The sequence below is a fragment of the Chiloscyllium punctatum genome, chromosome 8, assembly GCF_047496795.1.
Source record: "Chiloscyllium punctatum isolate Juve2018m chromosome 8, sChiPun1.3, whole genome shotgun sequence".
NCBI lineage: Eukaryota > Metazoa > Chordata > Chondrichthyes > Orectolobiformes > Hemiscylliidae > Chiloscyllium > Chiloscyllium punctatum.
The window spans coordinates 78,151,839-78,174,726 of NC_092746.1; the positions used below are offsets into that span (position 1 = coordinate 78,151,839).

A 22,888-nucleotide genomic window follows, 5' to 3' on the forward strand; every position below is an offset into this window, starting at 1 on the left:
TAAGGTCCTAGGGAGTGTTGCTGAACAAAGAGATCTTGGAGTGCAGGTTCATAACTCCTTGTAAGTGGAGTCGTAGATAGGATAGTGAAGAAGGCGTTTGGTATGCTTTCTTTTATTGGTCAGAGTATTGCGTACAGGAGTTGGGAGGTAATCTTGCAGCTGTACAGGACGTTGGTTAGGCCACTGCTGGAATACTGCATGCAACTCTGGTCTCCTTCCTATCGGAACGATGTTGTGAAACCCGAAAGGGTTCAGAAAAGATTTACAAGAATGTTGCCAAGGTTGGAGGATTTGAGCTATAGGGAGAGGCTGAACAGGCTGGGGCTTTTTTCCCTGGAGCATCTGAGGCTGAGGGGTGACCGTATAGAGGTTTACAATATCATGAGGGGCATGGATAGGATAAATAGACAAAGTCTTTTCCCTGGGATCAGGGAATCCAGAACTAGAGGGCATAGGTTTAGGATGAGAGGGGAAAGATATAAAAGAGACCTAAGGGGCAACATTTTCACAGAGGGTGGCACATGCATGGAATGAGCTACCAGAAGTGGTGGAAGCAGGTATAATTGCAACTTTTAAAAGGCACCTGGATGGGTATATGAACAGGAAGGGTTTGGAGGGATATGGGGCAGGTGCTGGCAGGTAGGACTCAATTTGGTTGGGATATCTGGTCAGCATGGACTGGTTCGACCGAAGGGTCTGTTTCCATGCTGTACATCTCTATGACTGGCTGCTCCCCTTTCATTATACAGGTTACTTCTTAAAACATAAAAGTTTTGGCCTAAAGTCTCATCTGTTTACATATAAACAAAAAGGCCTCCCAATACCCCTTTATCTTTGTATCAAACTAGTAGATTTGGAGCCCGGACTGTTTACCACCCCTCTGAAAAAAACCAAGGACACAGTATCCTTGAGAAAAGGAACAACTTTGAAAAAAATGGACCAGCTTTTTGACATGTCTTCTGATCCACTGCTGATCCCATTACTGCAGAATACATACTGAGACATCTTTCAAATGAACTAACTGTATGAATGAATTCAATTCTTCAACATCTATCTAACTCTTCAGTCTGGTGTCAATGGACAGTAATAATTATATTCAGAATGAGGATATTCTGCATTTGAGCTGTTTAAAAAAATAATCTATGAAAACTTTTACAATGGGATTTTCGATATTTATCATTCTGGTGAGCATTTAAGGCAGTTTGATGGACCACAAATAAATTAAATATATGTTATATTCAATAAGCATATCGAATATTTTCAAAAGGCATAATTTATTACATACTACAATCACAGAGCTGTGCATCAGAATTATTACAGCACAGTAGGAAGCTATTCAACTCATTGTCTCTCCAAGTCACATCTCTGGAAATTGGGTTTACGATTGTGACATTGGGAGACACACTTCCATCATTTGCAGGTATAATCTACTACAGTGGCAAGTAATTTTACTCACTTTTTTTCTAGATATATTTCATTCATACTTTGTAATGTGAGACTCAAGCGCATGGACTCAAGCGCATGGACAGCCCAAAAACCATGACGTCAGGATTCTTTATTCCATTGGGATCTTGCCTTTACAAATATGCAGTGAAATGAAACAATTATGTGATTAGCAAGTTTGATTGTGCTATGGTGGCTAGAATGTTTGGGTCCACATTACTTGCAGCATGCTCTTCTTGCATTACCGATCCAGGAAAATGGCAAGTTTTGGGTGACAGCCAACATTTCTTCAAGATAACCTCCTCAGCTTTTATTGGTGCTTTCCATGGGGTCCAGTCTGTGCAGCAGATCACCACATTGCAGTCTACTGTGGTCAGGTCTCCAGGAGTTGTACAATCAGCAGCATTTTCAGTTGCTGCTTCCCAGCCAGTCATCTCTGAGCCAACTACCAGGAGTAGGCTTCCTCATATTGCATATATTCCCTGGATTCACAACCAACTCCAGGGTACCTCATTGTTTTGCTCTTCCGTATGAGCCATCAGGCATCATAACTTCAGGTTCCATTACACAATTTTGGCCTGAAACAACTCCCACTCAATGAACTGTTTTCTGAGGCTGCTCTCCAGCTATTGGTTCAATAATATTGGTGCGGTCATGTGTGTCCAGCTGTTTGATGACTCAGGATTCAGGATACCAGGCTTATTCTAATACTGATTAGGAGGAATACTCTTGCTCTGATTGGGGAAAGTCAGTCCAATCAGCACTTCTATTATTCAATCAATTTTCTTCTTAGTGTTCCTTTCTTGGCTCTTGTGGATGCCATCTTGAACTCCTAGGTTAGCTCATGTGATGCTTAGCTACTCATTCATTTACCTGTCCATTTCCATCAGTAGATGTGGTGAGCACAAGGAGATGGAAGGTCTGGGTCTTGTCCAAAGGAAAGATAGCCTGTGAGTGAGGACAGGGTGCCATTCCAAAACAAACCATGTCCAAGAGTCACTCAGGCTATTTTTGATACACAACGGTCATGCAGAGTATGGTTGAATTATTTTCACTGTTCACTTCCTTTGGATGATCAGGCGTGGAACCTCTCTTGGCAATGCCATAGACCTTGCAAAGCATCTGGAGGATCTTGCTCTCAAAGTTGTGACCCTAGTCACTCTGAATCTGATGTGGGTACCTGAATGGATAAACGAATCACACTCACATTAGGTCAAGTCCCTTTTGAAGAAATGCCACCTACTGCTTGGCTCTATACAGGATGCATAAATAGCTTCACATTTGGTGATAAGATGTGGCCAATGCACAGGTTAGTGCCTCTGTATCTGACTGTAGTGGTGGCTGTTCCACCACGAATGCCACTTACTCCCTTGGGTTGAGGCCGTTAGATGCCATAACTAGCTGTGCATCTTTAATCCATCTTTAACCACTGGTACATCGGTCTGTCCAGTAAGCTGAAGTATTCAAATTGAATATGCATGCAAGAATACAGTTCCCTTCCTCCGTAGCATCAAGACAATACGTGTGTGTTTTATATGAAGGGCCAATTTCCACTGCTGATGCCTGAGACTTCAAATATACTGAAACTGCTTTAGCTTACCTCACAGATAATACCAGATTCTACTCCTCCACGATCCACTGCATTTCGACCAAGCAACTTTCAACGTCAACCATCATGGCCTGATGCATGTGCTATGTAACCTTGCCATCACAGAAGACCCGAAGATCATAAATCGGGGATTCTTTATTCCACTGGAGTTTAGGCATTTACAAACATGAAGGGAAATTGAAGTTAAATTTGGAAAACTGAATTTATATGGAATTAAACAAGTACCTCACATCTGGATGAGGTAACCTTTTGGCTATCTCATGCTCTAGGCATGGGCCTCTTTTCGACAAGTGCATCCTTTCTCCAGACAAGTTCTGCATGAACTGCATGAACTCCACTGTTTGGCACCCTCCCTCTCCATTGACACTTGCTGGAGGCCCTATTCCATTTTGAAACTCAGGTTAATTTCAAATGTAACCCTAAGTGCCTTGTTAGCTTTACTGTCAGGCTACTAGGCACCCCATTAACAAGGCACCATCTGGCTAATCACACCTGGCAAGAGAAAATTTATGTTGATTTTATCAATGTTTTTATTAAGGTAAAAGAAGTAAATATTTGCAATAATGCTTTTAGCTCAGGACAATCATTACAGGTTTGAATTTAATTTAATCTACCAGTATCAGCAAGTCACATTTTGCAATGTGGGGACTTGAGGGTGCACTGAATGAAATAAGAATTACCATGCATATAAAGGTAAACTTTTTATGTATAAAAGAAAAAAGTGCTGTTTTTGATTTTATTAATTTCATATCGAAACTATTCACCAATCAATGCAATCTCCAAGCACCATGGATGTATCTGGAATGGAGAAATGCCATCTGGCTCTTCAAATTATACTACCTCTGAGAAGCAATTCAAAACTACTCCCAATGGCTTGCTCCATAGTGACTTCACAACTTGATATGTACAAGAGACTGAATAAATTGAATGACATGCAGTTACGGTGTAAAAAGTGTAATTATTTTATATATATATATATATATATATATATCTCCCAATACATGTGACAATATTAATCAAATCAAATAATATCATTTGGTCCAGGGTTGTGATTTTGAACTACAGGCAAGTGGATTTTCCTCTGTATACAGTGAGTTTAATATTTAACTTGTCAGGATTTCTAAAGCCAGGCATTTTTAAAAATTTTATATGAGAGAGGGAGTCAATGGAGGGCTAATGGGAATTTGTTTTCAATTGAAAGGTTTTACGAGCAGAGTAAAAATTGAGGAGCTTTTTCTTGCCTTCAGTTTACAAAGGTCAGGATCTTTTCTTTCTTCAGAAAAAAACCCATAGCTTGAAAAGCTTTTACTTTCAGTTCACAAAGGTCCTGGATGAAGTCTGATATGAGACCCTTACTATTGTTCTTTTATTTTCCTTGCATCTTTTCATGGAACTGCAAGCCAAAATTAGGGTTAGTTAAACATTGAATAGCTGCATGTTGTTTTTAAAACAGGAAGAAAACCAAACACACGTTTCTTGTTGGTGGCTGGTTTGCAAGATAATACAACTTGCTTACTAACCAAAGGATCACAGTGGAGTATTCAACTGCATGTATCATCATGCGGAGATCTGGCAGCTGACTGCATGTTGAGTTAGTCAATCAAAGGAATACCAATACTAACTACTAAACCACTGAGAATACTAATTTAAAAGAAGAACAGGAGGGAGTAAACTGGCCCTGACTGGTTTTGGTGGGTGCAGAGTCATTGTGAAAGCTGTGGGATCGGCTGCTGCATTTTACTCCCTAGTTTCTATTGAAAAAGAATAATCCAAGAAAAGAATCCCAGTGTGTAAGAAATACATAAATAATGCATAATACGTAAGAAATACATAAATAAATCTGGAAGTTTATCGACAGTTCACACTTGTCAGTCACTTTGAAATTAGACATACATAAATGTCTTTGAACAACTCCTTATCCAGGGAGTAAATGAAGGCAACATCCATCATTCATTTCCTTTTTAATTTATCCATTAACTATGTCGGCCTGTATGTGAATGGGGAATAAGATCAAAGAACATTGGGCTGATATCACAGACATTAACTTGATTACCGCGTTATTTAGGTTTGCCCTACTTAAGTTACAGTATTAATAAACTGTTAAGTTTTGTTTATTATAAACTTGGTGTCTGAGATCTATTTCCTAAAGTCTAGTTAGGAACAACTGGGAAATTTTGAGGGTCACTGAATAATTTCGTAATGTTGCAAATCTAGTGATTTGGTTTGGCTTATTATCCCTGGTCATAACGCAACGTATAGAGAAAGGAAAGATTTCAGAAAAGTAAATAAGTATATTTTATCAGTGTGAAGTTGAAAGCTCCAGACCAGAACTGTTTGGTTAAAACCCAGAAGGGTTATTTGAAACTAAGAGGTCTAAGGACAGTTGTGTGACTTATCAAGGAAGAGTGTACTGAACTTTCGAGACCATGAACTGAAAGGAACAATTAAGTCAAACCTGTAGAAACGACAGTGAAGGAGTAAGTGTTTGAGAAAGTGGAAAGTGATGCTGCTGGGATAGATGGGCTTGTATTTTTACTGTGTATTTCAGTGTCTTTCAAATCGAGTGAAATGGAAATAGCTTGGCTTTTTTTATGTAATAAACTTGCTTTTGATTTATTATTGTCACATGTACCTAGGTACAATGAAAAGTTTTATTTTGCGTGCAGTACAGGCAAATCAGGTCATACAAAGTGCATTAGGATATTAGAACAGAGTGAAGAATACAATGTTACAGCTGCAGAAATGTTGATGTTAATCCTGATATCCAGGATTGTGTGCTTATCACTTTATTAACAAAAAAGTGATCTTATCCAGATTTTAGTCTTGGTTCTGATTTATCAGTAAAAACACCATGGGATCCTAATATTGCTTCCCAATGAATTAACAAGGTTAATGTAGCTCCTGTTTTTTCTCATATTATTCAAATGGGAAAACAATCTTTTCTTCAGTTCATATCGTCAAATAATCTCATTCTTTTTGTGCCTTCAACTAGAATAGTTTATTCAGTCACAGGACTACAGATTTTAATGGAACAGTGCACATACAAGGCCTGAAATTTTAATTCTATTGGATGGAAGATTATCAACTCGAAACATTAAGCAGAACATCAAAACACCTCTGGAAATGAGAACGTAAGATGGGAAGCGCAGATAATAATTTTTAATAACTCCAAAGTAGAAGGAGTTGACTTTCATCATCTTGAAAGTTACATCGAGAATTGCAAAATCACATTATCAGAACAAATCTGTGAGCAAAAAAGTGATATATTTGTATGATCAAGGATTTCTAAGATGCCAATTACTCAGGTCCATCAATTTCCTCTGTTCCAGAATTCCTAGTAAACCTGTCTGCTGGCAATTGAAGCCAGAATCCATTGTAAAAGTAAAGCAAATCAGCTTTTAGTACAAGTTAATAGCAGTCCCCAGTATGCAACAATGGTTTGCCTTGTGCTTACAAGCACCTTCCAGTTAAATGCGGAAGTTGATAAGTTCCTGCTGGCTTCAAGATTAGCCAATATTTTCCTTGTTTTAACCTACAATACACTAGATGTGCTGCTCAGATGGGTTAAATAGTAGCAAATAGAATTTAGTCCTGAAATGTGTGGGGTGTTGCATTTTGAGAAGACTAACAAGTTGAATGATAGGACCCTAGAAATGACAGACGATCAGAGGTTCCTTGGCGTGCATGATCATAGAATCATGAAGATAGCAGGGAAGGCAAAATTAAGGCTATGGAGGTATATTGGATACTTGCCTTTATTAGTCAAAGAAATGAATACAAGAGCAAAGAGGTAATGTTAGTTAGGCCATTTCTGGAGTCCTGTATGCAATTTGGTCACTACACTACAGGAAGGATATAACTTCACTGAAGAGTGTGCGTGGTGATTTACCAGGTTGTTGCGTGAGCTGGAACATTTCAGCCTTGAAACAGATTAGACAGGCTGGGGTTGTTTTCTTTGGAGCAGAGAAAACTAAGGGACTTAACAAGATAGAGAAGTAGAGAAACTCTTCAGGGCAGCATGGTGGTTCAATGGTTAGCCCTGCTGCCTCATAGCACCAGGGACCTGGGTTCGATCCCAGCCTCGGGCGTTGTTCATATGGAGTTTGTATATTCTCCCGGTGTCTGCGTGGGTTTCTTTCGGCTGCTCTGGTTTCCTCCCACAATCCAAAGATGTGCAGGTTAGGCGAATTGGCCAAGCTAAATTGCCCAAAATGTCACAGGGATGTGTAGGTTAGGTGCATTAGTCAGGGGTAAATGTAAAGTAACAGGGTTGCGGAATGGATCTGTGTGGGTTACTCTTCTGAGGGTCGGTATGGACTTGTTGGGCCAAAGGGCCTGTTTCCACACAGTAGGGATTCTATGATCCTAATTCATCTACTTAGTAGAGCAGTTAATAACCATGCGTCACAGTTTTATGGTAAAGAGGAGATCTGAGAAAAACAAATTCACCCAAACGTTTGTGGATAGCCACTGCATAATAGGGCAGTAGATGCAGGAATCCTCAAGGTATTTAAGAACTATTTAAATGAGCACTTGGAACAACATTACAAACAAGGCTACAGGCCAAGTGCTGGAAATGAGTTCAGAATAGATGCATGTTTGATGGCTAGCACAGATATGATGGACTGAAGGGCTACCTTCCACATTGTGCAGTCTGGTCACAGTACTCCAGAAGTAGCCTAACATTATGTACAGCTCCACCATAACCTCTTTGCTCTTGTATTCATTGCTTTGACTAATAAAAGCAAGTATCCAATATACCTCATTAACGTTTGTGAGAAGATTTGTAGCTCGGGTGCTCATTGTTGTGGTTCTGTTCGCTGAGCTGGGAATTTGTGTTGCAGACGTTTCGTTCCCTGTCTAGGTGACATCCTCAGTGCTTGGGAGCCTCCTGTGAAGCGCTTCTGTGATCTTTCCTCTGGCATTTGTAGTGGTTTGAATCTGCCGCTTCCAGTTGTCAGTTCCAGCTGTCCGTTGCAGTGGTTGGTATATTGGGTCCAGGTCGATGTGCTTATTGATTGAATCTGTGGATGAGTGCCATGCCTCTAGGAATTCCCTGGCTGTTCTGTTTGTACAGAGAACACCTAACGGAGAATTCACCACAAAGGTATACAGGAAAGCCACTCACGCAGACCAAGTCCTAAACTACGAAAGCAACCACCCAACACACACAAAAGAAGTTGCATCAAGACACTATTCAAAAGAGCCACAACACACTGCAGTACACCAGAACGGCAAGAAGAGAAAGAAGAACACCTATACCATGTATTTGCCAAAAATGGATACCCCCGCAATTTCATCAACAGATGCCTAAGGGAAAGACAACGGAACGAGGACATGCCGCAACCCAAAGGACTAGCCACACTACCATACATCAAGAGCATTTCCAAACTGACAGCCAGACTACTGCAACCACTAGGACTCATAATAGCACACAAACCAACAGCCACACTCAGACAACAACTCAGTAGAACGAAGGACCCGACACCCAGCATGAGCAAAACCAATGTAGTGTACAAAATCCCATGCAAGGACTGTACAAAACACTACATAGGACAAACAGGAAGACAGCTAATGATCCTCATCCATGAACACCAACTAGCCACGAAACGACACGACCAGCTATTCCTAGTAGCCACACACGCAGATGACAAACAACATGAATTCGACTGGGACAACACTACTATTATAGGACAAGCCAAACAGAGAACAGCCAGGGAATTCCTAGAGGCATGGCACTCATCCACAGATTCAATCAGTAAGCACATCGATCTGGACCCAATATACCGACCACTGCAACAGACAGCTGGAACTGACAACCGGAAGCGGCAGATTCAAACCACTACAAATGCCAGAGGAAAAATCACAGAAGCGCTTAACAAGGAGGCTCCGAAGCACTGAGGATGTCACCTAGACAGGGGATGAAACGTCTGCAACACAAATTCCCAGCTCAGCGAACAGAACCACAATACCTCATTAACCTTAATTCTGCCTTTCCTGCTATCTTCATGGATCTATGGATATGCACACCAAGGAACCTCTGATCCTCTGTCGTTTCTAGGGTCCTATCATTCAACTTGTTAGTCCTCCCAAAATGCATCACCCCACACATTTCAGTTGGCCACTGTTTAACCCATCTGAGCAGCACTATCTATAACTGCATGACTCTATGATTAATACCCATTCAGCTTGGCAGGTTAAAAATACCTTCTTTCAGTCTTTCAGTCTTGTATGGGCATTTCATATACTTTAACTATGGGCTGAATCACACTTATTTGCTATCAGTTTCGCAGATTTTTGTTGGTTTCTCTGTATGTCCGAGCAAGTTTTCTCACTGCCTCATACCAAACTTGCCTCATTAACTACCTACTCTACCCCTACAGTGTTCCTCTTGGCCGATTCTAGGGTGGTTCTTCCACTTACCATACCAAGAACAACTCACTCTGTTGATACATTTCAGAATGGACTGGCATTCTATAAAAGGCTGTTCAGCACCCGGAAAAAGCACAGACCCTTACACTTGGTACATGGTAGAGAAGGGAAATTAGTTCTCTGCTTTGTGGAGGGGGTTCTGGAGGTCCCTCTGGACGGGAGCATTTTGACTCACTGAGGTAGTGCGTTGGAAGTCATGCCTGGCTACTCCCAGAGTCATAGCAGATGTCAAAAGTTTTCTTTTAGAAAAGGTACACATAATGCCCGAGTATCCCTTCCTGCAATTGTTCCCATTTCTTTAGCCTCAATTGGACTTCCCAGGACAATAGATGAAGCTACGACTGACTTTTCCTCTTGCCAGAAATAAGTCAACTCCACCCAAAGGTAATTTTTTGACTACTCCTATCAACACTACTCCAGGCACCACATCAAATTCCAAATGGACTTAGTACAATGGAACTGGGATATATTCTCTACCTAAACCATTTACGAACACTTTGGTTGTCAATTAACTCGGTGGACAAAAAACTAAATCCATCAAGTGAACTAAGTACCCTCTCTGTCTCTTAGCATAGTTATGGATTTAGATTCTTTCTTTGAACAAAAACGAGTTTTTTTCTTTTTAGATATAACCCTTCATATCTCTCAATTATTCTAGGTACTTCTTCTGCACTTACAGCAGTGTCTATCACCAATCTCTTAGTTGTAGTTAAAACTACAGTCTACAAGGCTCATGCTTTACCACTCTCTCAGTTGCCTACAACATCTTACCTCACTTGCCCTTACTCACCCCAAATTCCAATATCACTAACCCTACATGCCCCCTATGCTTCCTACTCACTTACTCGGGTCACTTCCCCACCTGCACCAGCAAAAGCACTATCAGCTTTGCCATCCCCTTTCATCTCATTTAATGACTGCCTCTTTCTCACTCCAGAAGTAAAACAGTCCACAATAGGACAAATAGCATCAAGATGGATGGGGGACTGTCCAATATTCAACTCCATATCCCTTATTGGAAAAGGATTCTAACTCTAACCATCCTGCGCATTGTGTCTAAGCCTCAGGATTTGTCTTGCGGGTTGCCCTTGACTTATTGTGCCAGGACCCTCTAAGTGAAGATTATGTCCCTTGACTTGACTGAGGACTGTTAATAGCCATGATAAGCTTTCCTGGCACAGCAATATAGCAGTACTGTGAACCTGGTATCTCTGGATGAGGGGCAAGGTGCAACAAAAAAAAACCAAGACAAGGGATGCTGTGAGCATCCAGGAAATGTCAGAGTGAATGTACGATAAGAGAGCAAGAGAAGAGCCCGTATATGCAGCTTGGTTTAATCCATGTGCTGGATGCATGGCTCTGCATGCAAAGTGTCTTTGCTGCAGCACTGCAGCAAGAATTGCCATTGCTCCCAAGATGTTCGATTGAAATACAAAGGCATCCTGTAAGTGGATGTAAGTTAGAGATGTGCAATAAAGGTTGTTAGAGGTTGATATATGTCAAGTGCCAATGTCTGGGGGCATAGGCTGCGTGTAGCTTGTGCCTATTGAGTATGCCCTGAGATGTTGGTGCTTAATATCCAACATAGAGGTCCTTTGGAGAAAGTAGTGAGCTAGACTTGCCATTTATCTGTGCTGACCTCCATGTTAAGAACACTTGACATTTAGTTTGCTTGAGGCAAGTGCAAGGATAGAAAACTGCACATTATTAACAGCAAAACTCACTTCAATAAAGGTTGGTACCAAAGAATAATCTCCCTTAAAAGAAAATCACTGCTGCTTAGAAAGAAACCGTTCTTGACATTTGGAATTTAGTTTAAAAATGCAGTGAGTTGCTCTCAGCATCAAGACAGACCTCTGTCGATTTCTTGTGTGATTCTGCCAGATTTCCCATGATAGCCCATGTTGTTCATGCCCCAAAAGAAAGATTTAAGATAGCAGCCAACTCATTTGATTCGATCAAATGTTATTTGATTTATTGTAGTCAGATGTACTCAAGTACAGTGACAAGCTTTGCTTTGCGAGCAATATTGCCAATCATAGCAGACAAGGACATACAGATCATGAGGTACTTAGACAGAACAAGGAATACAAGGCACAAAAGAAAGGTCAATATTAAATTTGAAATTAGAGAAACCCATTCAGCAATCTGATAACAACAGGGAAGAAGCTGTTCTTGAACTTGTTGATGTGTATGTTCAAACTTCTGTATCTTCTGTCTAACCAAAGAGATTTTGGAATAGATTATTATCAGGGGGGAGGGAGTCTTTGATGATGGTGGCAGCCTTTTAGCAGCAGGAAGAAGTGTAAATTAGAGTCTATTGATTGGAGGTTGGCTTCTGTGATAGTCTGGGCTATGCAACAACTTTCTGTAGTTTCTTACGGTCCTGGGCAGAGCAATTGCTGCACCAAGCAGTTATGCACCCAGATAAAATTATTTCTATGGTGCATCTGTAAAAGTTAGTGAAGGTCCCACGGACATTTCAAATTTCCTACGTCTCCTGAGGAAGAAGAAGTGTTTTTGTGCCTTCGTGACCATTGCACCCATGTGGGAGGTATAGGATAGACTGTTGGTTACTATCACTCCTGGGAACTTGACACTCTCGATCCTCTTCACCTCAGCTTTGTTAATGTAGGTGGGAATGTATGCTCTTCCTTTCTTCCCGAAGTCAGTGATCAGTTCTTTTGTTTTGCTAACATTGAGAGAGAGAGATCGCTATAATTGCACCATGTCACCAAGCCCTCTCCCTCCTTCCTGTATTCTAACTTATTATTGTTTGATATCCAGCCTACAATGCTGGTATCGCCGGCAAACTTCTAGATAACCTTCATATGAACTTGGCTACACGATCGTGGGTGTACAGGGAGTACACTTGGGGGCTGAGTACGCATCCTTGCAGAGAACCAGTGTTGAGGGTTATTGTGGAGGAATTGCTGCTGTCTATCTTTTCTGATTGCAGTCTGTGGGTCGGGAAGCTGAGGATCCAGTTGCAGAGGGCTCGGAGATTTGAGATTAGTCTGGTAGGGATTATGGTATTGAAGGCGGAACTGTAGTCAATGAGTAGGAGCCTGATGTTGGTGTCCTTGTTATCCAAATGTTACAGGGATGAGTGAAATGGCATCCACTGTGGACTGTTTTGCTGGTAAGCAAAATTGAAGGGGCTAGGAGCAAGCTGGGAGGCTCGAGTTGATGTGGGCCATGACTAACCTCTCAAAGCACTTAATGATATTGGAGTTCAGGGCCACTGGGCCGTAGTCGTTGAGGCATGTTGCAAGTGCTTTCTTTGGTACTAGGATGATGGTGGTCTTCTTGAAGCAGGTGGGGTCTTCAGATTGTAGCAGGCAGAGCAACATTTTGGCATCCAGCAACCTTCGCAATCATTGTTGAAGGGTGAAGCCACTGGTTCATGAAATTGTCTATAGTTCTGCATCTTTTTTAACTCTTCCAGGAAGTTGGGGTGGGCGAAGAGATGGGGGAATGGTAAAGAAGGAAACAGAAAAGATGGATACAAGGATATCACATTCAGAATGGAGAGAATGCATTTTTGAATGATGTCTTTTATTAACCTGGAGCACAGCAAGTAATGGAAGAGATGCAGTATAAATTCATATTACCAGGAACGAGAAGATACAGTCATGGATACTGAAGAAGATTTGGAAAATAAGTTCACTTCAGGCAAGGACTGTGGAGATCTAAAAGTGTTTCAACAATGTTTATCAAAAAATAAACGTTAATTAGTAGAAACAGAGGAACTAGACAATACAGGAGCTCACTAATAGCTGTACAAAATAATCTTTATGTAAACACTTCTTATTTTTCACTAAACAAGACAAACTAGGATGATTGAAGCGTCTGGATTTTAACTGTTTCCAGAGATAACCTTGTTTCTACGAAGTATTTTATAGTCAAGTAAAATATTTTAACATCCACACCACAGCTGTGAAGAGCAGATACAGTGTGTTTGCTCAAAGTGATTCATGATCTGCGAATTTGTTTATGTAGCTCCATTTTAATTTGCACAATTATAATTTGCTTCAATTTAAAAATAATCAGGTTCAAAATTTTGATCGAGGAGTCTCTAGTAATTTAAATATTTTATTTATATTAAATATTTTTGTATAAAAATTGCTGCAAATTGCTTAAGTAACAGTAATAAAGTTGCTGACCAAATACAGAGAAAAATGTAGTACAGAAAATGATCAAGGATACTTAGATGGGTGAAACTCAATTCAGTCCTCTGTTACTGCAGGCCCCTAACTTGTATTTGAAGTGTTGATTTTCTGGAGTGATAGAGTCAAACAACAACTGCTTGCTGTTCTTGTTTTCATCTTCCTAGATCTTTTTTTTGTCTTCTTTGCTTTGTTTCCCCTTTGACTCCTGGCCTTTGATGACCTCTGGTGAGGAGTGATGATCCCTAGCTTGGCGTGGTGGTCTCACGGTATGGCGTCCTTCTGGCCTCCTGCAGCAGTCTTCCTGGTGCAGTGTGTCACTGGCGTGGTGTGGAGCCAGCGCCCAGTGCAGACTGGAAGTTCAGTGCCATCATGATCTGCTGTTACTGAAATATCTTCTGTAACGCTGGATATTTATTTCTGTAACAAATCTTGTAATAAAGAAGCTGTGCCTAGGTACTTTTGTATCTAAATCACGGATGTAATTGGTGATGTATAATTTTTTTACTGTACCTCATTATTGTCACGTATATTCAAAGTCCATTCTATTCTTTGTTGCAATTGGATTGAAGCTCTAATGAGGCATGTCAAAATTCTACTATTTTTCGCAAAGTCTGTACTGAATTGTTTTGTACTTGATTCATAAATAATTTATAAGTAAATACATGTCTATTTTTGAAATAAATAAAGTTGATTGTCTCTGGAATGAAAGGCTGAAGTTGAAGAGTTGTGTTCAATAGCTGCAATGGATTCTGCAGTTGAATAGTCCGAATTTGCCTTTGACGGTAAATTCACTCGGATGGGCATTTTTGGGAGGTAAGTGAAGGTCTTTTGGCTTTGTGGCTCTTTACTGCACTTTAAAATTGCCTGGACTCCTTTTCAGCATAACTGTGATGAGTTCTGGAAACCCTCCTCCATAACTTCCAGATGCAGAGAGGTGGCCCAACTTTCACACCCCATGGCACCTTCCCTTGCAATCACAGAAGGTGGCTCACTGGCCCGTTTACCTTCTTCCTCACCATCCAAGACTGCAGACTAAACTTCCAGCAGTAATTTACCTGAACTTCATTCAATCTAGTCTAACATATTTACTGCTCTGGTCTCCTCTACACTAGGGAGACGAAATGCAGTTTTGACGTGTTTTATCAACACCTCTGCTTCATCAGGAAAAGTTACCACAAGCTTCCAGTTACCTGCCAATTCAACACATCACCATGTTCCTATGCAAATATTTCTGGCCTATTGCAGTGCTCCAGCAATGCTTGGTACAAACTGGAGGAACAATACCTCATCTTCCACCTCGGTACCTCACAGCCCTCAGGACTCAACAAGGAGCACGGGCACCTCCTTCCATGTTCATTACGCACCTCCACAGTCCCAAGTCCTGTCTATATTGGTTTGCTAGTAGCACAGGAAACCCATTTTCACGAACTCAGACCCTGCTATCACCTATTCAGTTCCTCTTCTTCCCTGGCTGGCTATCAACAATCCCCTTGTCTCCTTACCTTTGCATCTCTCTCTCTCTCTCTCTGGGCAACATCTGTACTTGTCTCAGTCCTTCCCTCTTCCCCAGCCCAATCATGAGCATGAATACAACCATTTCCTTGCTGTTTTCAGTTCTGAAGAAAGGTCACTGGACTCGAAAGGTTAACTTTATTTTTCTCTCCACAGATAGGGGCTGAAGGGTGACTTTATAGAGGTTTATAAAATAATGAGAGGCATGGATAGGGTAAATAGACAACATCTTGTCCCTGGGTTTGGGGAGTCCAGAACTTGAGGGCATGGGTTTAGGGTGAGAGGGGAAAGATTTAAAAGGGACCTAAGGGACAACATCTTCATGCAAAGGATAGTGTGTGTATGGAATGAGCTGCCAGAGGAAGTGATGGAGGCTGGTACAATTACAACATTTAAATGACATCTGGATGGGTATATGAATAGGAAGGGTTTGCAGACATATGAGCCAAGTGCTGGCAAATGGGACTAGATTAATTTAGGATATCTGGTTGGCATAGACGAGTTAGACTGAAGGGTCTGTTTCCGTGCTGTACATCTCTATGATTCTATTACCAGCTGAGCTTCTTCACCAATTTCTATTTGTGTCTTGACCAATCAAAAATTCTTTATCAGAAAATAATACTGAAGGCATTTAGATAAAATGTAATTCTATAGACATGTTCACTCAAACAATGAACTATGAAATCTCTTCTGATTTTGGCCAGATTTTACATGTGAGCATATGACTTAGGAACAGGAGTAAGCCATTTAACCCCTCAAGCACACTCCACCAGCTGCTAAGATCATTGCTGATCTTACCGTCGTTTCTTGTGACTAGATGGCAATCTGTAACTAGTGGTGTGCCATAGGGATTAATACCGTGACCACAGCTATTTGCACTACATACTGATGACCTGGATGAGGAAAGTGAATATAACCAAGTATGCGATGACACAAAAAATAGGTAGGAAGGCAAGTGGTGATGATGTCACAAAAGACCTACGGAGGGATATAGACAGGATGAGTGATTGGAAAAAAAAATTTGGTGGATTGAATCTAAAGTGGAAATTATGAGGTTATGCACTCTGGAAGAAAGAATAAAGAAAATGAATATTATTTAAATAGAGGCAGACTAAAATGAAGAACAAAAAATAGCCAACAAATAATGTGTTCAAAAAGAATGGTACAAATAAAATACCAGAAATGCTGGGGATCACAGTTTAGTGAGAGGAAGGAACTTAAGGAAATCAGTATTAGTAGGAAATTACTAGGTATTGTTGGGAAAATTAGTAGATTTAAGGTCAATAAATTCCCAGGGTCTGAATAATCCACATCCCAGAGTACTTAATGAAGTGGCCATTTAAATAGTGGATGTACTGGTGGCCAACTTCAAAAATTCTATGGATTATGGAACAGATGCTACAGATTTTAGGTTATTTAATGTAACCACACTGTTTAAAAAGGGAGGTAGAGAGAACCAAAAATATAGATCTGTCAGCCTGATATTGGTAGTAGAGAAAATGCTAGAGTCCATTTTGAAAGATTTAATGGCTGAGCACTTGGAAAACAGTGGCAGGATTGGACAGAGTCAGCATGGTTTTATGGAATTGGAATCATGCCTAATACATTCTCCAAGTATTTCAGTAAATGTAACAGAGTTGATGAGGGGGAGCAAGTTGATGTGGTTTATTTGAACTTAAAGTGCATGGGATAGGAATAGTGTCAAGCCATTTAGAAAACTGGGTCACACTGGGAAACAAAGAGTAGTAATAAACAGATCTTTTTCTGAATGGCACGCTGTGACTAGTGGGGGACTGCAGGGATCAGTGTTTGGACCCAAGCTATTCACATTATACAATCATGATTTAAATAAAGGAACTAAATGTAATGTCTCTAAACTTGCAGATGATGCAAAGCTGGGTGAGAGGGTCATCTTTGACAAGAATGCAGAGATGCATTAATTTGAATTGGACAAACTGAATGAGTGGCAATTGCATAGCAAATGAGTGGATAAATATTGTAAAATATGGATAAATGCAAGGTTATTCAGTTAGAGCAAAAACTGGAAGGCAGATTATTATCTGAATGTCTATAAATTGAGAGAGAGGAATGTGCAATGAGACTTAGGTGTCCTCATGCATCAGTCAATGAATGTAAACATGCAGGTGCAGCAAGCAGCCAAGAAGGCAAATGGTATTTCAGCCTCCATAGCGAGGGGATGTAGGAACAAGGAGGCCTTTGTGCACTTGTACAGGGCCTTGGTAAGACCACTTCTGGAAGACCCTGTACAATTTGGTCTCTTTATCTGAGGAAGGATGTTCTTAATACAGAGGAAGTGCAGAAAAAGTTTACCAGACTAACTGCTGGGATGGCATGACTGATGCATGAGGACAGGGCGAATCAGTTAGGATTATATTTGCTGACGTTCAGAAGAGTGAGTGAGGTACCTCATAGAAACCTATAAAATTCTAACAGCACTAAACAGGATAGACACAGGAAGGATGTTTCTGATGGCAAAGGAGTCCAGAACCATAGATCCAAAGAGTATTGGAGCTCTACAGCATGGAAACAAGCCCTTCCGTCCAACATGCCCATGCCAACCATATATCCTAAATTAATCTAGTCCCGTTTGCCAGCATTTGGCCCCTATCCCTCTAAACCCTTCCTATTCATATACCTATCCACATGCCTTTTCTGAGAACCAACTCCAATGACCAGAGATACTTGTTATGAAACATCAGAGGCATTCAGCTGTGCAGGTTCTCTGCTGGATCACATCGCTGTGTAGGTTTACTGCTCGTTTGTTTCACCTCCCACTTTGTATTGTTCTCTCTCTTCCTCCTTTTTTAAAAAGTGCTGTTGTTTTGATTTTTTCCCCCCTAAGTTCCAAAACAATGCAACAGCTTATAAAACAGTAATTATTGCTCCAAAAATGTGAGGAAATCAGCTCCAATACTGAAAATGCATCAAAAAAAGAGCAGGTCTTACAGCAACAATTTTGTCCCATCCTCCATCTTGGATTACCAAGAATCCTCATAAGGGGTCACAAGCTAATGATATTGGGTAAACCATTTAGGACTGTGATAAGGAAAAAATTCTTCATCTACAAGTAGTGAGCCTGTGGACTTCAGTGTCACAGAAAGCAGTCGAGGTCAAAACATTGTATGATTTAAAAAAGGTAAGAGATATAGCACTTGAGGCTAAAGAGATCAAAGGATATGAGGTATAAAGCAAAAACAAGTTATTGAGATAGATGATCAGCCATGATCATAATGAATGGCAGAGAAGGTTTAACAGCCTGAATGGCCATTTGCTCCTATTTTCTATGTTTCTACAGCAGTCGCAGGCAGGAGAGTTGACGTTTCAGATAGAAGCCTTCCTGATAAAGGGCTTATGCCTGAAATGTTGACTCTCCTGATTCTTGAATGCTGCCTGACCTGTTATGCTTTTCCAGCACCACACTTTCCGGCTCTGATTCTCGAGCATCTGCACTCCAAATTCTCGCATGTTTCTACAACACAGGAATCTGGGAGGCCTCGTCCATAAATCTCAAAAAGCTAACATGCAAGTTCAAAAAGTACTAAGTAAGGTAAAAGGGAATATATTTACAAATAGGTAATTTTGCTAAAACTGAACATGGCATGAGTCACAGCTGGAATACTGTGAGCAGTTTCGGGCCTCTGATCTAAGGTGAGATCTTCCATCATTGCAGGCAGTCAAGAGAAGGTTCACTAGGCTGATCCAGGATGTGGAGAGACTGTTTTAAGAGGACAGATTGAGTGCGTGGGGCCTATATTGACTAGACTTTAGAAGAACAAGAGTTGATCTTATTGAAATATCTAAGATTTTTGTGAAGTTGACAGAGTAGAAACAGAAAGGTTGTTTCATCTTGCAGGAGAGCCTAGGAAAACAGCCCCTAATCTCAACAAAGAGTCACCCACCTAAGATGGAAAAGTGGAGGAATTTCATCTCTCAGAGTAATCCATAGAATTCTTTACCTAGCTAGTTGCTGACATCATTGAGTATATCCAAGGCAGAGATAGAAATTATTAATCAGTTGGGCAGAGAGGCAGAGAGCTGTACAGCATGGAAACAGATCTTTCGGTCCAACAAGTCCATGCCAAGCGTAGAGTAATAGATTCATAGAGACATACAGCATGGAAACAGACCCTTCGGTCCAACTTGTCCATGCTGACCAGATATCCTAAATTAGTCTAGTCCCATTTGCCAGCACTTGATCATATATCCCTCTAAACCCTTCCTATTCATATACCGATTCAGATGCCTTTTAAATGTTGTGATTGTACCAGCCTCCACCATTTCCTCTGGCAGCTCATTCCACACACGCACGACCCTCTGTGTGAAAATGTTGCTCCATATGCTTCCTTTTAAATCTTTCCCCTCTCATTCTGAACGTCTGCCCTCTAGTTCTGGACTCACTCACCCCAGGGAAAATATCATGTCTATTTACCCCATCCATGTCCCTCAAGATTTTATAAACCTCTATAAGGTCACCCCTCAGCTTATGACATTCCGAAGAAAACAGTCACAGCCTATTCAGTCTCTCCCTGTAGCTCAAATCCTCCAACCCTGCAACATCCTTATAAATCTTTCTGAACCCTTTCAAATGTCACAACATTCTACTTCAAGGAGGGAGACCAGATTGCACACAATATTCCAAAAGTGGTCTAACCAATGCCCTGTACAGCTGGAACATGACCTCCCAACTCCTATACTCAATGCTCTGACCAATAAAGGAAAGCATACCAAACACCTTCTTCACTATCCTATCGACTTGCGATTCCATTTTCAAGGAACTATGAACCTCCACTCCAAGGTCTCCTTGCTCAGCAACACTTCCCAGGACTTTGCCATTAAGTGTATAGTTCCTGCCCTAATTTGCCTTTCCAAAATGCAACACCTCACATTTATCTACATTAAACTCCACTTGCAACTCCTCGGCCCATTGGCACATCTCATCCTGTTGCACTCTGAGATAACCTTCTTCGCCTCCAATTTTGGTGTCATCCGCAAACCTACTAACTATTTCTCCTATGTTCACATCCAAATCATTTATATAAATGACAAAAAGCAGTGGACCCAGCACCGATTCTTGTGGCACACCACTGGACACAGGCCACCAGTCTGAAAAGCTAACATCCACCACCACCCTCTGTTTTCTACCTTCGAGACAGTTCTGCATCCAAATGGCAAGTTCTCCCTGTATTCCGTGTGGTCTAATCTTGCCAACCAGTCTGCCATGAGGAACCTTGTTGAACGCCTTACTGAAGTCCATATAGATCACGTCCACCACTCTCCCTCATCAATCCTCTTTGTTACTTCTTCAAAAACACTCATGAGACATGATTTCCCACATACAAATCCATGTTGACTATCCCTAATCAGTCATCGCCTTTCCAAATACACATAAATCCTGTCCCTCAGGATTCTCTCCAACAATGTGCCCAACACCGTTGTCAGGCTCACTAGTCTATAGTTCCTTGGCATTCTCTTATCACCTTTCTTAAATAGTGGCACCACATTATCCAACCTCCTGCTTTCCAGATATCCTAAATTAATCTAGTCCCACTTGCCAGCATTTGGCCCATATATCTCTAAACCCCTCCTATTCATGTATCTATCCAGATGCCTTTTAAATGTTGTAATTGTGTCAGCCTCCACTAATTCCTCTGGCAACTCATTCCATACACGCACCAGCTGTTGTGTGAAAAGGTTGCCCCTCAGGTCCACTACCCTGGGGAAAAGACCTTGGCTATTCACCCTATCCATGCCCCTCATGATTTTATAAACTTTGATAAGGTCACCCCCCACAGCCTCCAACACTCCAGGAAAATAGCTCCACCCTATTCAGTCTCTCCCTGTAGCTGAAACTGTCTAACCCTGGCAACACTGTTGCAAGTCTTTTCTGAACTCTCACATTTCACAACATCCTTCCTATAGGAAGGATACAGAATTGAACACAGTATTCCAAAAGTGGCCTGACCAATGTCCTGTACAGCCTCAACACCATGTCCCACCTCCTATATTCAATGCACTGACCAATAAAGACTGGCACACCAAACACTTTCTTCACTGTCCTGTCTACAATCAGGAGTTAAGGGGAAAAGACAAGAAAGTGGAAAGTGGAGTTGAAAATGATCAGATCAGCCATGATCTAATTGAATGGCAGAACAGACTCAATGGGCTAAATGGTCTGCTTCTGTTCCTACATCTGATGGTTTTATGGTCTACTTTTTTGTTGTCCTCTAAACCTTTTGATTTCATTACCAAGAATCCATCCAACTCAGCCTTAAAAACATTCAGTGATCCTATCTCCACTGCTCTCGAGGGAACAGAATTGCACAGATCAACAACGCTCTGAGAAAAGAAAGTCTGCTCTCCATTTTAAATTCAGATCCTTTATTTTTATATTGCATCTCCTTTTTCTAATCTTTCTCGAAAGGTGGAACACTATCTAAGCATCCAATCTGCCAATGTCTCTCAGGATTTTATATGCTTCATTAAGAGTACCTCTCCTTCTAAACACTAATGGATATAAGCATTTGCTTAATCTGTTCAAACTTTCCTTATTCGATAACCCCTTTATCCCAAGAATCAGTAAAGTGAACTCATGTTAGTATATCTTTTCTCATGCTGAATATTAAAGAAAAACATGGGAATTTAATTGACTTACTGCATGCTGTTTTTGCTGGAAATTTAATATAATTTAGTTAAGGAGTTCTGATTTACCACTTCCTTACAAATTTCTTATTTGCACCAACCAGTTGCATATAATTTTCTTATGCCAAGTAGTTTTTTCAGATCTGTATCTTTGCACTTGCAGATATTCATGTGAAGATTTTGTAGGTACCAATTCAATGACAAGCTGATCTTATGTAGCATTATTTTAATTATGTCAAATTCCATAATTAAATGACATGCGATTTTTAAAAGTGCTTTTAAACTTTACCCATTTTCTTGTCAGAACTGATCATGCATATTTATTTACCACACGTGTTATTTGCAATGTGGAGCATTTTTGGACATTGTAAAAGATCTTCACGTGAGTCATAATTTAGTAGAACAAAATAAATGTGAGAATGGATGAGGCCAGAAGCTTCAAAATTTTCAAATATTAAAGTGGATCTTAAAGGAGTAGAGGGTTGTGAACGAGTAGAGATGTTTAGGGAGGAACTTCCAGAATTTGGAACCTAAGCGTGCTAACCAATATTGGAGAAAGATAAAGAGGAAACTATAAGTTTAGAATTTGAGAAACAGAGTATATTACTGGGTGGTGAGACAATGTGTGGGGTTGGAAACTGCTAAGATGGGGAAGGACAAGCTGTGAAAGGTTGTAAATATGAGCTTCAGATTTTTAAATTTGAGCTGTAGGCAATCAAGCCTTTGCAAGTGTTCCATATTCAGTTTAAGCATGGTTGACTTGTATCTCAAGTCTGGATTAGTGGTGCTGGAAGAGCACAGCAGTTCAGGCAGCATTGTATCTCAAGTCCTTGATTCTATATCCATTAACTAAATCTAGCAATCCCAGCTTTGAAATGTTTTAATTGCCCTGGCCTGAATCCAATCCAATACCCAATAAAAGCACAATATGAAATAAATATGTACTAAACAAAAAAACATCAACCCACAATATATGTGATGGATTTACTAAGTGTAGGATTCAGTTGTAGAGAAATGAGATATTGTTGAGAACAGATTTAAGTTCCAGAAGGACAACAGA

General features: G+C 40.6%; 1 protein-coding gene across 14 annotated transcripts in view; it reads right to left on the bottom strand.

Moving 5' to 3' along the window:
• The window catches only part of steap2 (STEAP family member 2, metalloreductase), a 226,015-nt gene that overhangs the window by 201,098 nt on the left and 2,029 nt on the right, over positions 1-22,888 (bottom strand). For 2 of the 14 annotated variants that reach the window (XM_072575877.1, XM_072575871.1), the window contains exon 2: positions 1,457-2,623. The exons of 11 other annotated variants lie outside the window; for them this stretch is intronic. The gene's annotated coding sequence lies outside the window, so the exon portion shown is untranslated. Of the gene's footprint in view, positions 1-1,456; positions 2,624-3,043; positions 3,196-22,888 lie in introns of all 14 variants that reach the window. One more of the 14 variants, XM_072575872.1, reaches the window with a different exon arrangement.